Raw genomic sequence first — 12886 nt, 5'->3', positions numbered from 1 at the left:
GCCCCTCACCTGGTGAGCACAGTACGACGTGGGCAGCCGTTACCTGCAGACGTGGTCTGGATAATAAGAACTGTGAGTAAAGGCCCTGGACTGCATCACTGACTCCGTGTCGTTACTGCTGCTGCCTTGCACCATCACCCCCATCCTCCGCATACACTGCCCTGAGGCTATACTCCTCCCGTGGGGAGTTATGCTACGCTCTGCTGCACCCACAACACCAGCCTCAGCGGTCTGCCCTGCAGCGGCGGTTCACTCTGACCGCAATCCACGGGTGGCGTAGTCGGACATTTAAACATCAAAACCACATAAATAGTTCCGCCACTGGTTTGACCACCCTGAGCCACGGAACCGGGTCGCCGCCACGAAGACTACAACCACCAGCATCCACCAAAAAGGGTCCGGCTCCGGGTGTCCCAAGGCCCAGGGGGTGCATCAGAACATTTTCATCACCTTTCACAATCACCAATGGGACAAGGCAGGAATGTCCTCTGTCCCCTCTCTTCTACATCCTAGTGACGGAGCACCTGCTCTCATCAATTCGCCATAACCCCAATATTAGGTGGATTGAGGTGGGAGGCACCGAATACAAGTGCTCTCTATTTGCTGATGATGTACTAGTATATATCACTCAATCACATATATCCATCCCTGCTGTTATGGCTGAAATAGATCACTTTGTTACATGGTCAAATTTTAAAATCAATGCAGCGAAGTCTGAGGCCCACGATGTCTCCCTCCCCAAATCCATATAGGATTCCATCCAGTCCAACTTTCCCTTTGCCTGGCCCTCACAGGGTATCAAATACTTAGGAATTCCTATTCATAGAGACCTCTCCCATCTATGTTATCTTAATTTTGGGCCCTTTATTGAACAACTCCATACAGACCACGGTTGGCAAGTTAGAACTGTAAGATTCACTACGTGAACCACTGGTGTTTTGTGGAAAAGCACATGTACACTGTGTTCCAAATTATTATGCAAAAAGTGTTTAGGAGTGATAAGGGAAGAATTTGTTTGTTTGTCAGTTAAACTCATTGATGGTGATGTGTGTCAGGGCTCTTTATATCACTGTAAGCAATTGCAGACACCTGTGCTAATTAGTTTGGCAGGTGTGTCCAATGAAAGGCAAGACTACTTAAGAAGGCTGTCTCACATTATTAAGCAGCCTACATTTTCTGCCAAAATGGGAAAGAAAAAGGATGTGTCGGCTGCTGAGAAGCAACAAATTGTGGAGTGTTTAGGTCAAGGCATGACTACAATCAACATTGTGCGATGATCAGGATGAAGTGTCTTGGCAATCAAGAAGTATGTAACTGATTCACAGTACACATGTGTGCGTGCTGATAAGGGCAAATTGAGGACTCTTTCCTACAGGCAATTACGTCAGGTTAAAAGAGCAGCGGCAAAAAAGCCTTGTCATAGCAGCAGACAAGTTTTTGAAGCTGCTGGTGCCTCCAACGTCCCCCGAACAACAAGATGCAGGGTCCTTCAGAGGTTTGCAGCTGTGCATATGCCATCCTGTCGACCTCCTCTATCCACTTCACACAAGCAGAAATGGCTCCAGTGGGCCAAACATTACATGAAGACTGATTTCAAAACTGTTTTGTTCACGGATGAGTGCCGTGCAGCGCTCGATGGTCCAGATGGATGGAGTGGAGGATGGCTGGTTGATGGACACCCCACGCAAGCACGGCTACAGCGCCAACAAGGAGGAGGTGGAGTAATGTTTTGGGCTGGAATCATGGGGAGAGAGATTGTCGGCCCCTTTAGGATCCCTGAAGGCGCTAAAGATGAACTCCATAATGTATGTGGATTTTCTCAAACAGCACTTCCTGCCATGGTTCAAGAAGAAGAACCGTGTATTTCACAGCAAGATCATTTTTTTGCATGATAATGCACCATCTCATGCTGCACATAAAACATCTGCATCTCTGGCTGACATGGGCATAAAAGGGGACAAACTTATGGTGTGACCCCCATGCTCCCCTGACCTCTACCCCATTCAGAACCTCTGGAGCATCATCAAAAGGAGTGTCTATGATGGCGGGAGGCAGTTCACATCTAAGCAACAGCTCTGGGAGGGTATTCTGTCCTCATGCAAAACAATTGAAGCAGAAACCATCCAAAACCTGACAAATTCAATGGACGAGAGAGTTCAGAAGCTCCTTTCGAACAAGGTGTCCTATGTGAAAATGTAACATCACCTAGAATAAAGTTTTGAGTTGAAAACTGTTTGATTTCAGTTTCTAATAACCTGCTAATGCTTATAATTTCAAAAATGACCATTTTTTTGGTCTTTATTAAAATGAAAAGGTTGATCGAAAAGTTTGGGGGATCTAAGAGTGTGGCAACCCAGTAGTCATGATTACTTCGAATTCTGACAATATGAGGGTCATGTTGCAGGTAGTGCAGCAAGAAGGCACTTATGTGTCTTGCGCATCTCGGAGCCCCAAAATTATTTTCCGGGCTAGATGCAGCTACAAATTATTATTAATTTTAAATCTGGTGGAGCTTAGTATCGATGGGCTAATAGGATCAGTGCTGCACACTGCTACAAAGCCCAAATTATTTTCCAGTCAAGATACAGATAAACATGATTAGTAATTTGAAAGCTTAAAACGGTTGGTAGGGTGATTTTAACCAATCATCAAGCTTTTACTCTCCCCAGGATGACACAGGGGTAGAAAAGTCGTTTCGGATCCATGATTTGTTCATCTTTATGAACGTGAGTCTGTCTACATTATCAGTGGAGAGCCGCGTGCGCTTATCTGTCAGCACACCACCAGCAGCGCTGAACACACGTTCAGACAGAACGCTGGCTGCGGGGCATGACAAGATCTCCAAGGCATAAGTGGCTAGCTCCGGCCATTTATCCAGATTGGAAGCCCAAAAAGAGCAAGGGTCCAGTGACACAGTCATGGCTTCAATGTTTACTTGGAGATACTACTGCACCATCGTCTCTAGGCGTTGACTATGTGTCAGACTTCTTGTCTCCTGTGGCCTTGCAAAGGATGGGCTAAAAAAATAGTGAAATGATTCCGCAAAATTGATGTTACCAGCAGATACTGTGGTTCTGTTACGGTTTGAGTGCTGAACACTTGACGGTCCCACGGTTGGCAAGTTGGAACTGTGAGATTCACTACGTGCACCACTGGTGTTTTGTGGAAAAGCACATGTAAGATTCTGCAACAGTCTCTGCTGATACTCCTGCATTCGTGCATCCCTTTCTATGGCAGGAATAGTTTCTGCAAATTTACTTTTGTACCGGGGATCTAACAGTGTGGCAACCCAGTAGTCAGGATTATTTCTAATTCTCACAATTCGAGGGTCATGTTGCAGGTAGTGCAGCAAGAAGGCACTCATGTGTGTTGCGCATCCAGGAGCACCAAGTCCCTGTTGTGTTGGTGGCGAGGTAACAATCATGCTTCCTTCCTCTGTCCTCTCCCCCCAACCTCGCACAACAGAAATGTGATCAAGGTCTCCCTCATCTGATGAGTCTTCCATCAGTTCGTCCTCCACTTCTTCCTGGGCTCCTGCACCTTCCTCACTAGTTTGGCTGCTACCATGCGCCCTGGTAAAACCATCTCCCCCACCCTCACATGCCTGCCGTCTTGGTGCTGCCGACCGTCTGGACCTTGCAGATCCTCCTCCTCTACTTCCTCCACCTCCTCTTGTGCCACCACCTGACTCCGAATTCTGTTTAACATGTGCTCCAGCATGTAAATCACCGGAATAGTCATGCTGATAATGGCATCGTCAGCACTAAACATCTTCGTCGCCATTTCAAAACTGTGCAGAAGGGTGCATAGGTCCCTGATCTGAGACCACTCCTCCAGCGTGATTTGCCCCACCTCCGGATCTCGTTGGCCCAAGCTATACGTCAGAACGTATTGCACCAGGGCTTGTCGGTGCTGCCACAGTCGCGGCAACATGTGCAGAGTTGAATTCCACCGGGTAGGCACATCGCATTTTAGCCGGTGAAGTGGCAGGCCCAACGACTACTGTAGAGATGTAAGTCGCTGAGCTGCGGGATGCGAACGCGGAAGTGAGCACACAGCGACCGTGCCCTCTGCAGAAGGCCATCTAGTCTGGGATAGTGGGCTAAAAATTGCTGGACAACCAGGTTCAACACGTGAGCCATACAAGGCACGTGTGTGACATTGCCCCGGCGAAGGGCCGCACCCAGGTTTGCAGCATTGTCGCACACGGCCTTCCCTGGTTTCAGGTCCAGTGGAGACAACCATTCATGAAATTGGTTCTCCAGAGCTGACCACAACTCCTCAGCTGTGTGACTCACATTTCCCAGACATTTCAAAGTAAAAACCGCCTGATGACGTTGAGCCCTACTGCCAGCATAGTAAGGAGGTGTGCAGGATCCCTTCTGCGCAGTTAGAAAGCTTGTGGCATGACCAGACAGGCTTTGGGTGCAGGTGGAAGACCGAGAGGAGGTTGAGGAGGCAGAAGCAGTGGAGGAACTTTGACATAAAGAGGATTGACGCACAACTCGTGGGGACGGCAAGACTTGGACAGCAGCCCCTTGTCCTGCTGTCACCATAGTTACCCAGTTCCCAGTCAGCGACATGTAACACCCCTGTCCATGCCTACTCGTCCAAGTGTCTGTGATGAAATGCACCCTGTCACACACAGAGTTTCTCAAAGAAGCGGTGATGTTGTGTGCGACATGCTGGTGGAGCGCAGGCACACCTTTCTTTGAGAAGTAGTGCCGACTGGGCATCTGGTACTGGGGCACTGCGACGGACATAAGGTCTCGAAAATCCTCTGTGTCCACCAGGCGGAAAGGCAGAATTTCTGTAGCCAAGAGCTTGCAGATGGTCAAATTCAACCTCTTAGCTTTCTCATGGCTAGGAGGAAATGGTCTTTTACTTGTCCACATCTGAGGGACCGAGGGCTGGCTATTGTGCTTACACGGGGTTGATAAGGGTGTCCCCGGCAAACTGCCGGTCTGTGAGGAAGATGCAGGCGGACATGTTAGGTTGCCTTGATCCAAAGGTGGTGCTATCGATGTCGGACAGCGCTCAACACCAGCTGGTGTTACCACCTCCAAAGAAAATGATGACCTGCCAATCACGCTGGCTGTTGCGGGTAAAGAGGTGGCAGGTCTGCGCCCCAAAACAGGTGTGACTGCTGTCCCCCCAGTCACAGAGGATGAAGAGGCCACGGATGCACAAGATATGGCAGACGGTGGTTGGCCCGGCCGGTTAGGCCGCATTGTAGCACACTGAGCTTCCCACTGCAACTTATGCTTCATGTCCATGTGCCGGTTCATGCATGAAGTACTCAAACTATGTATTTTTTGGCCTCTACTTAGCTTTTGCTGACAAATGTTACAGATAACACGAGTTGGGTCATCTTTATCGATCTGAAAAAATGCCCAGGCTATGCAAGGCTTAGCACCCATGCGACCTGAAGAGCCACCACGACTTGTGGTGAGAGGCAGAGTTGTGTTTGAGGATGCAGTTGTTGACGTGCTTCCAGTACTACGTCTCTGTCCAGGAAGGCGCAACCTGACCTCGTCATCACTAGCATCTTCCTCCACCTCCTCTGCTGACCTCATCTCTTGGCTGACTGTGGGTTGACAGTAAGTGGGATCTCCAACCTCATCATCATCACCCTGTGCGTTATCACACCCGTCATCCTCAGAGCCAACCTGTTCCTGCCCTGACAAAAAACTAAAGTTGTCGCTCCAATCAGGTATTTGAGTCTCATCATCGTCTTCCTCATTGTCTCCACCAACAGGAGTTACAGTTTGGGAATGAGGGTCTACATTATGGTCAGAACCTTCTGCGTCTGGTCCTGGATCCGATTCATAAAGATTCTGGGCATCAGTGCAGATCATTTCCTCGTCTACATTCACAGAAGCGCTGGATTCGACCTCTGATTCCCAGGCTATAGTATGAGTAAACAGCTCTGCAGACTCAACCATCTGTTCTACCTCATACTCAGACGGGCAGCTGGAGATTTGGGAACTGTGAGGAAGCAAGTGCGATTGGGGTGACACCTTTGAGGACTGGAGTATTTGTGATGTTGAAGTTGATGTGGAGGAGAGCCCACTTAAAGGAGCACTTGATATCCGTTGAAGCACCTGCTGTTTTTGTGCCTCATCTGGAATTTGTAGAGATTGGCGTGGCCGTAAGAAAGGGATCTTATCACATTGTCCGCTAAAAGAAGTAGACATTTTAGTTTGGCTGGAAGATGGTCTTTCTTCTGCAGATGTTACTGTTGCTTTAACACCTACCCCACGGACACAACCTTTTTTCCCCTTCCCAACACGCCTATTCCCCTTTCCACCAGCAGCAGGCCTTTTTCCACTCATTTTGGTGGTTAACTAATTCACAACTCTGGAGTTGTTTGCACAAAAAAACAATGGATGGGAACCGAGCAGAGCTGAGTGGCCAAACTGTGGCATTAGGCCAAAACTATTGGCTGGGTTAGATGCAGAAAAAAAATATATTCAGTTTGCAACCTGATGGAGGTCAGTATAGATGGACTAATAGAGAAAGTCCCACACGCTGCTAGAAGGCCAAATATTTTTTCAGAGGTAGATGCAGAAAAAAATTATATTCAGTTTGCAACCTGATGGAGGTCAGTATAGATGGACTAATAGAACAAGTCCCACACACAGCTAGAAGCCCAAATATTTTTTCAGAGGTAGATGCAGATAAAAATTATTTTTAATTTGCAACCTGATGGAGGTCAGTATAGATGGACTAATAGAGAAAGTCCCACACACTGCTAGAAGGCCAAATATTTTTTCAGAGCTAGATGCAGACAAAAAATTATTTTCAGTTTGCAACCTGATGGAGGTCAGTATAGATGGACTAATAGAACAAGTCCCACACACAGCTAGAAGCCCAAATATTTTTTCAGAGGTAGATGCAGAAAAAATATATATTCAGTTTGCAACCTGATGGAGGTCAGTATAGATGGACTAATAGAGAAAGTCCCACACACTGCTAGAAGGCCAAATATTTTTTCAGAGCTGGATGCAGATAAAAATTATTTTTAATTTGCAACCTGATGGAGGTCAGTATAGATGGACTAATGGAGAAAGTCCCACACACTGCTAGAAGGCCAAATATTTTTTCAGAGCTAGATGCAGAAAAAAAATATATTCAGCTTGCAACCTGATGGAGGTCAGTATAGATGGACTAATAGAACAAGTCCCACACACAGCTAGAAGCCCAAATATTTTTTCAGAGGTAGATGCAGATAAAAATTATTTTTAATTTGCAACCTGATGGAGGTCAGTATAGATGGACTAATAGAGAAAGTCCCACACACTGCTAGAAGGCCAAATATTTTTTCAGAGCTAGATGCAGACAAAAAATTATTTTCAGTTTGCAACCTGATGGAGGTCAGTATAGATGGACTAATAGAACAAGTTCCACACACAGCTAGAAGCCCAATATTTTTTCAGAGGTAGATGCAGAAAAAAAATATATTCAGTTTGCAACCTGATGGAGGTCAGTATAGATGGACTAATAGAGAAAGTCCCACACACTGCTAGGAGGCCAAATATTTTTTCAGAGCTAGATGCCGACAAAAAATTATTTTTAATTTGCAACCTGATGGAGGTCAGTATAGATGGACTAATAGAGAAAGTCCCACACACTGCTAGAAGGCCAAATATTTTTTCAGAGCTGCATGCAGATAAAAATTATTTTTAATTTGCAACCTGATGGAGGTCAGTATAGATGGACTAATAGAGAAAGTCTCACACACTGCTAGAAGGCCAAATATTTTTTCAGAGCTAGATGCAGAAAAAAATTATATTCAGTTTGCAACCTGATGGAGGTCAGTATAGATGGACTAATAGAACAAGTCCCACACACAGCTAGAAGCCCAAATATTTTTTCAGAGGTAGATGCAGATAAAAATTATTTTTAATTTGCAACCTGATGGAGGTCAGTATAGATGGACTAATAGAACAAGTCCCACACACAGCTAGAAGCCCAAATATTTTTTCAGAGGTAGATGCAGAAAAAAATTATATTCAGTTTGCAACCTGATGGAGGTCTGTATAGATGGATTAATAGAACAAGTCCCACACACAGCTAGAAGCCCAATATTTTTTCAGAGGTAGATGCAGAAAAAAAATATATTCAGTTTGCAACCTGATGGAGGTCAGTATAGATGGACTAATAGAGAAAGTCCCACACACTGCTAGAAGGCCAAATATTTTTTCAGAGCTAGATGCAGAAAAAAATTATATTCAGTTTGCAACCTGATGGAGGTCAGTATAGATGGACTAATAGAACAAGTCCCACACACTGCTAGAAGCCCAAATATTTTTTCAGAGCTAGATGCAGAAAAAAATTATATTCAATTTGCAACCTGATGGAGGTCAGTATAGATGGACTAATAGAATGATGCTATGCCCAAAAGATTTTACTTCACTAGGTGCAGTAAAAAAATTGGTATTCTATACACAGGTGGTATATCTTGCAACACAGATAGGCTACTCCACTGACTAACACACTCTGCAATAGGCCAAAAAGGATTAGCTTTGCTAGATTCAGCCAAATGCTGTGAAAAAAACTTGCACAGCACTGGCACAGACCTGCCTGGCAAAAACTGATAGGAACTGATGCAACCTAGTCCTGAAAAGGACTGCAATTACAATTAGTCTTTACTCCCACAATCTATCTATTTAAGAGCACAGACCTGCCTGATAAAAGTCGCAGGAAATGCTGTAACCTAGTCCTTAAAAGGACTGCAATCACAACTATTCCCTACTCCCAAGCTATCTGTAGATTTGTGCGAAAATTGGCTTGAAATTAACAAGGTATAGCGCACACAGCAACAGCGGTGCCGTCTAACACGCAGCTGCAGCAGTGAGAAAATCGTGGCGACGGGGAAAATGGCTTGGTCTTATAGGGCAAGGACATGTGACATACACTGCCAATGACACATGCCCTTGCTTGTGTGAAAAAAGCACTTCGCTCCGTGTGTGCGCTGCTGATAGGCTGACAGATTGCACCTCCCCACTGTAAATGCGGGAAAGAGAAAAAAAAATGGAGATCTTCATTATTCCTGCAGAGATCCATCCCCTGCCCCTCCCCCCACCCCGCTGTACACTCAAACTGCGTATTAACATTAATTTTCATCATTACTGAGAAAAAATCCAGTTATGATTTTGGTGCACGATCAGTTATCGAACATAACCTCGAACAGCCGAATTTTTCTCAAATCGTTCGTGTTCGCCGAACGGCTCGAACACCGCCCAAAACAGCTCGAATTTGAGATTGGCGAACAGTTCGAGTAGAACAACTCTCATCTCTACTCCACAGCTCTTCCAAGGGGCATTGAAATGTTGTTTTTAAATACCTCTAACCTCCACGACTCTTCCATTGCATTTCCTCCTAATTTTAGTCAGCTTTTGCTTTTCAATGCATTGGCGAACACTAAGGGAGACCCACTCCCCAATAATGGGTAGAAGATTTTTAGTACGCTGTAATCCACGTCTGTTTCAAGGGGCATTGCAGTTCCTCATAATTTTTGGAAAGCCTTCCATTCACTCCTTAGGCCAACAGTGTACAGGAGACCCAATTGGTTTAAATGGAAAAAACGGTTTAGTTAAGGCCCTCTGACCTCCATGTCACTTCCAAGGGGCATTGGAGTGCCTCAAAATTTTTGGTAGGCATTGCACTCACTGTATGCCCTATAACTGTGTAGCCTAACCGCTCCTTTTGTTATAGAAACATATCCTACAAGACATGTGTGGTTGACTGGCCTGATATTGATGTGAATGGTCCCTGTTCCTCCTGCTCTTTCTCCTTTGCAACCACCTCATCCATGATTCATCACCTGAAGCTTTGTTTTAACGGGAGTCATAGAACTGGGATAATAGCAGGAAAACATCCAGCAATCCTTGGAGGACCACCTCAGTCCTAGCCGCTACTACATACAGTGCCGGCAAAAAAAATCTTTACAAATTCAACGATACCACAAAATCTTAACGTTCAAGTGCTTTAATGTGGATATTTCGTTACAATTAGTATTTTAATTAATTAGAATTGATATTTACATTTTACTAAGCCAGCTTTGCTATTATATAGTTTTTGATTATCTCCTTCATTGTGTGCACTTTTAAGAAGTGAAATCATGATGCGGATTTTACACGTAAAGTTTTTTTTTACTGCACAAATGTAAAGATTTTTTTTGCCGGCACTGTACATGCGCTTGCATTCCAAGGAACAGAAAGCTAAGGAGATGGATGGCCTCATGATCATGAATAATTTATTCATTGTATAGGAGGCCGACCACTGCTGCTGTCTACCTTCTGAACTTTGTGTTGAAGCCTGATTGACCCAGGACCCGCAATCCTCTATGTCTGGAGGACGTGTTGCATCCCAGTGTCCAACTGTGTCCCGGCTTCCACAATATTAACCCAGTGTGAAGGCGTCTGTGAGATGGACAATCCCTGGCCACATTCACTTGTCCACGTGTTTGTGGTTAGGCTGTCCTTCAAATAGGGGCGGCTGGGGACCATTTATGGACACCCGGCCGCCCCCAGGCGGCTGGGGACCGTGTGTGGGCACCCGGCCGCGGGGCGGCTGGGGACCGAGTATGGACACCCTTCCGCCCCCTGGCGGCTGGGGACCAAGCGTGGACCACCGGCCGCCGGTCGGCTGGGGACTGAGTATGGATACCAGGCCTCCGACGCAGTCATGACGTGGTGGCCAGATTCCGCCTCCACATGCCTAAAAGTACATGCAAGCTAGCAGTATGGTATTGCAGCCTGGGGGTGGGTGGGTGGCAGGCTGCACACTTACGCTTGCATTCCAAGAAAACAAAGCAAATGCTAACTTCTATCATCATCATCATGCTCCTCACCTTGGCACTCTCGCCTCCCCTGATGGAGACGCCAGGGCCCACCGGAGGAGTCTGCTTGTCTGGTGGGCTTGGCCAATGCTGCCCTAAAGCAGGCCAGGCTAATAAAAGTGTGGGGAAGGTTACCGGGACAAATAAGGGCAGCTGGGGACCGAGTATGGACACCCGGCCGCCCCCTGGCGGCTGGGGACCAAGCGTGGACACCCGGCCGCCTGACGGCTGGGGACTGAGTATGGATACCAGGCCGCCGACGCAGCCATGACGTGGTGGCTGGCGTCTGCCTCCACAAGCCTAAAATGTTTCATTTCAAGTGCAAGCAAGCTAGCAGTATGGTATTACAGCCTGGGGTGGGTGGGAGGCAGGCTGCAAACTTACGCTTGCATTCCAAGAAAACAAAGCAGATGCTAACTTCTATCATCATCATCATGCTCCTCACCTTGGCACTCTCAACTCCCCTGATGAAGAAGCCAGGGCCCACCGGAGGAGTCTGGTTGTCTGGTGGGCTCGGCTAATGCTGCCCTAAAGCAGGCCAGGCTAAGAAAAGTGTGGGGAAGGTTACCGGGACAAATAGGGGCGGCTAGTGACTGAGTATGGACATGCGGCCGCGCTCTGGCGGCTGAGGACCAAGCATGGACACCCGGCCGCCGGGCGGCTGGGGACTGAGTATGGATACCAAGCCACCGACGCAGCCATGATGTGGTGGCCAGATTCCGCCTCCACATGCCTAAAAGTCCCAATTTCAAGTGCAAGCAAGCAAGCAGTATGGTATTGCAGACTGGGGATGGGTGGGTGGCAGGCTGCATACATGCGCTTGCATTGCAAGGAATGGAGGAGGTACAATTGATCACTGCCCTGGGACAAGGAATCTTACACAGGGATAGTTGCAAGTCTGCATCTTCTGATGCGGCAAGGATCACTTCTGATGGGCACACTTTTAGGCAGTGATCTGAGTGTCAGAGATGCTTCCAGGGGTCTTCCCCATGCTGTTCCCATGTCTTTTCAGCACTGTATGCATGTGTCACACAGCACATGGCCAGATAAGGTTGTAAAATGTTAAAATTACATTTCCCGGTGAATGCATTTGTCACGGTTGAAAGCAATACAAAAGTGCAAAAACGCATAAAAAATGCTACTTGTGAACATATCCCAAGATGTGGATGAGTATTTTTGTTTTTGGTTATTTATTTTACCTTATACACAAGTCTTTACCCTGGAAAGGATGTTCCCTATCATATTTCACAGGAAAACCGTTTCAGTTTCGTTTTTGAACGTTTTATTGTGAGCCCGTAAAAGTGGCTTAATACCTCTGACCACGTTGTTGACAACAGTGACCTGGGGGTCAGAAATGCTTCCTGGGGTGATCCCCATGCTGTCCCCATGTCATTTGAGCACTGTCACTATCGTTTGGGGCACTTTTTAGGCTTTCTACAGACTGCCGGGGATACGGCAGCAAAAATGCTCGGGTCTCCCATAGACTAACGTTGGGCTCGTTGCTTGTGTCGAGCACCCGAGTATCACAGTGAGCTCGGCCCGAGCTTCGAGCACCCAAACATTTTAGTGCTTGCTCAACACTAGTCTCAACCCTAGGCAAGCTAGATGGTCCCTATTTTTTACTAGGTTCAATTTTGTTGTCACTTTCCGTCCAGGAGTCAAAACGTTAAGGCTGATGCTTTGTCCCGGAGCTTCCCTGGTGGTGGTGACAATGAGAACCCTGCCCCGATTTTGCAAAAGGGGGTAGTCATTTCGGCATTGTACTCTGAACTGGAGGGTGAGGTGTTGGAGGCTCAGCAAGACGCCCCTTCCTCCTCTCCTTCAGGAAGGTTATTTGTTACATCTAATCTGTGCCGCAAAGTAATTAGGGAACATCACAAATCTGTGCTTGCTGATCATACAGGTGATAAAGCAACTGCGGACCTCCTTTCTCATCGTTTTTTGTGGCCGCGGTTGCATCAGGATGTGATTGAACACGTGTCTGCTTGTAGTATTTGAGCGCATTCTAAAGCATCGCATACCCGTCCGTCTGGTACTCTT

This window comes from Phyllobates terribilis, unplaced genomic scaffold (genome assembly GCF_046119375.1).
Source record: "Phyllobates terribilis strain yellow unplaced genomic scaffold, ASM4611937v1 Scaffold_3__8_contigs__length_932513732, whole genome shotgun sequence".
Classification (NCBI taxonomy): Eukaryota; Metazoa; Chordata; class Amphibia; order Anura; family Dendrobatidae; genus Phyllobates; species Phyllobates terribilis.
Note: the sequence above shows the minus strand (reverse complement) of the source record.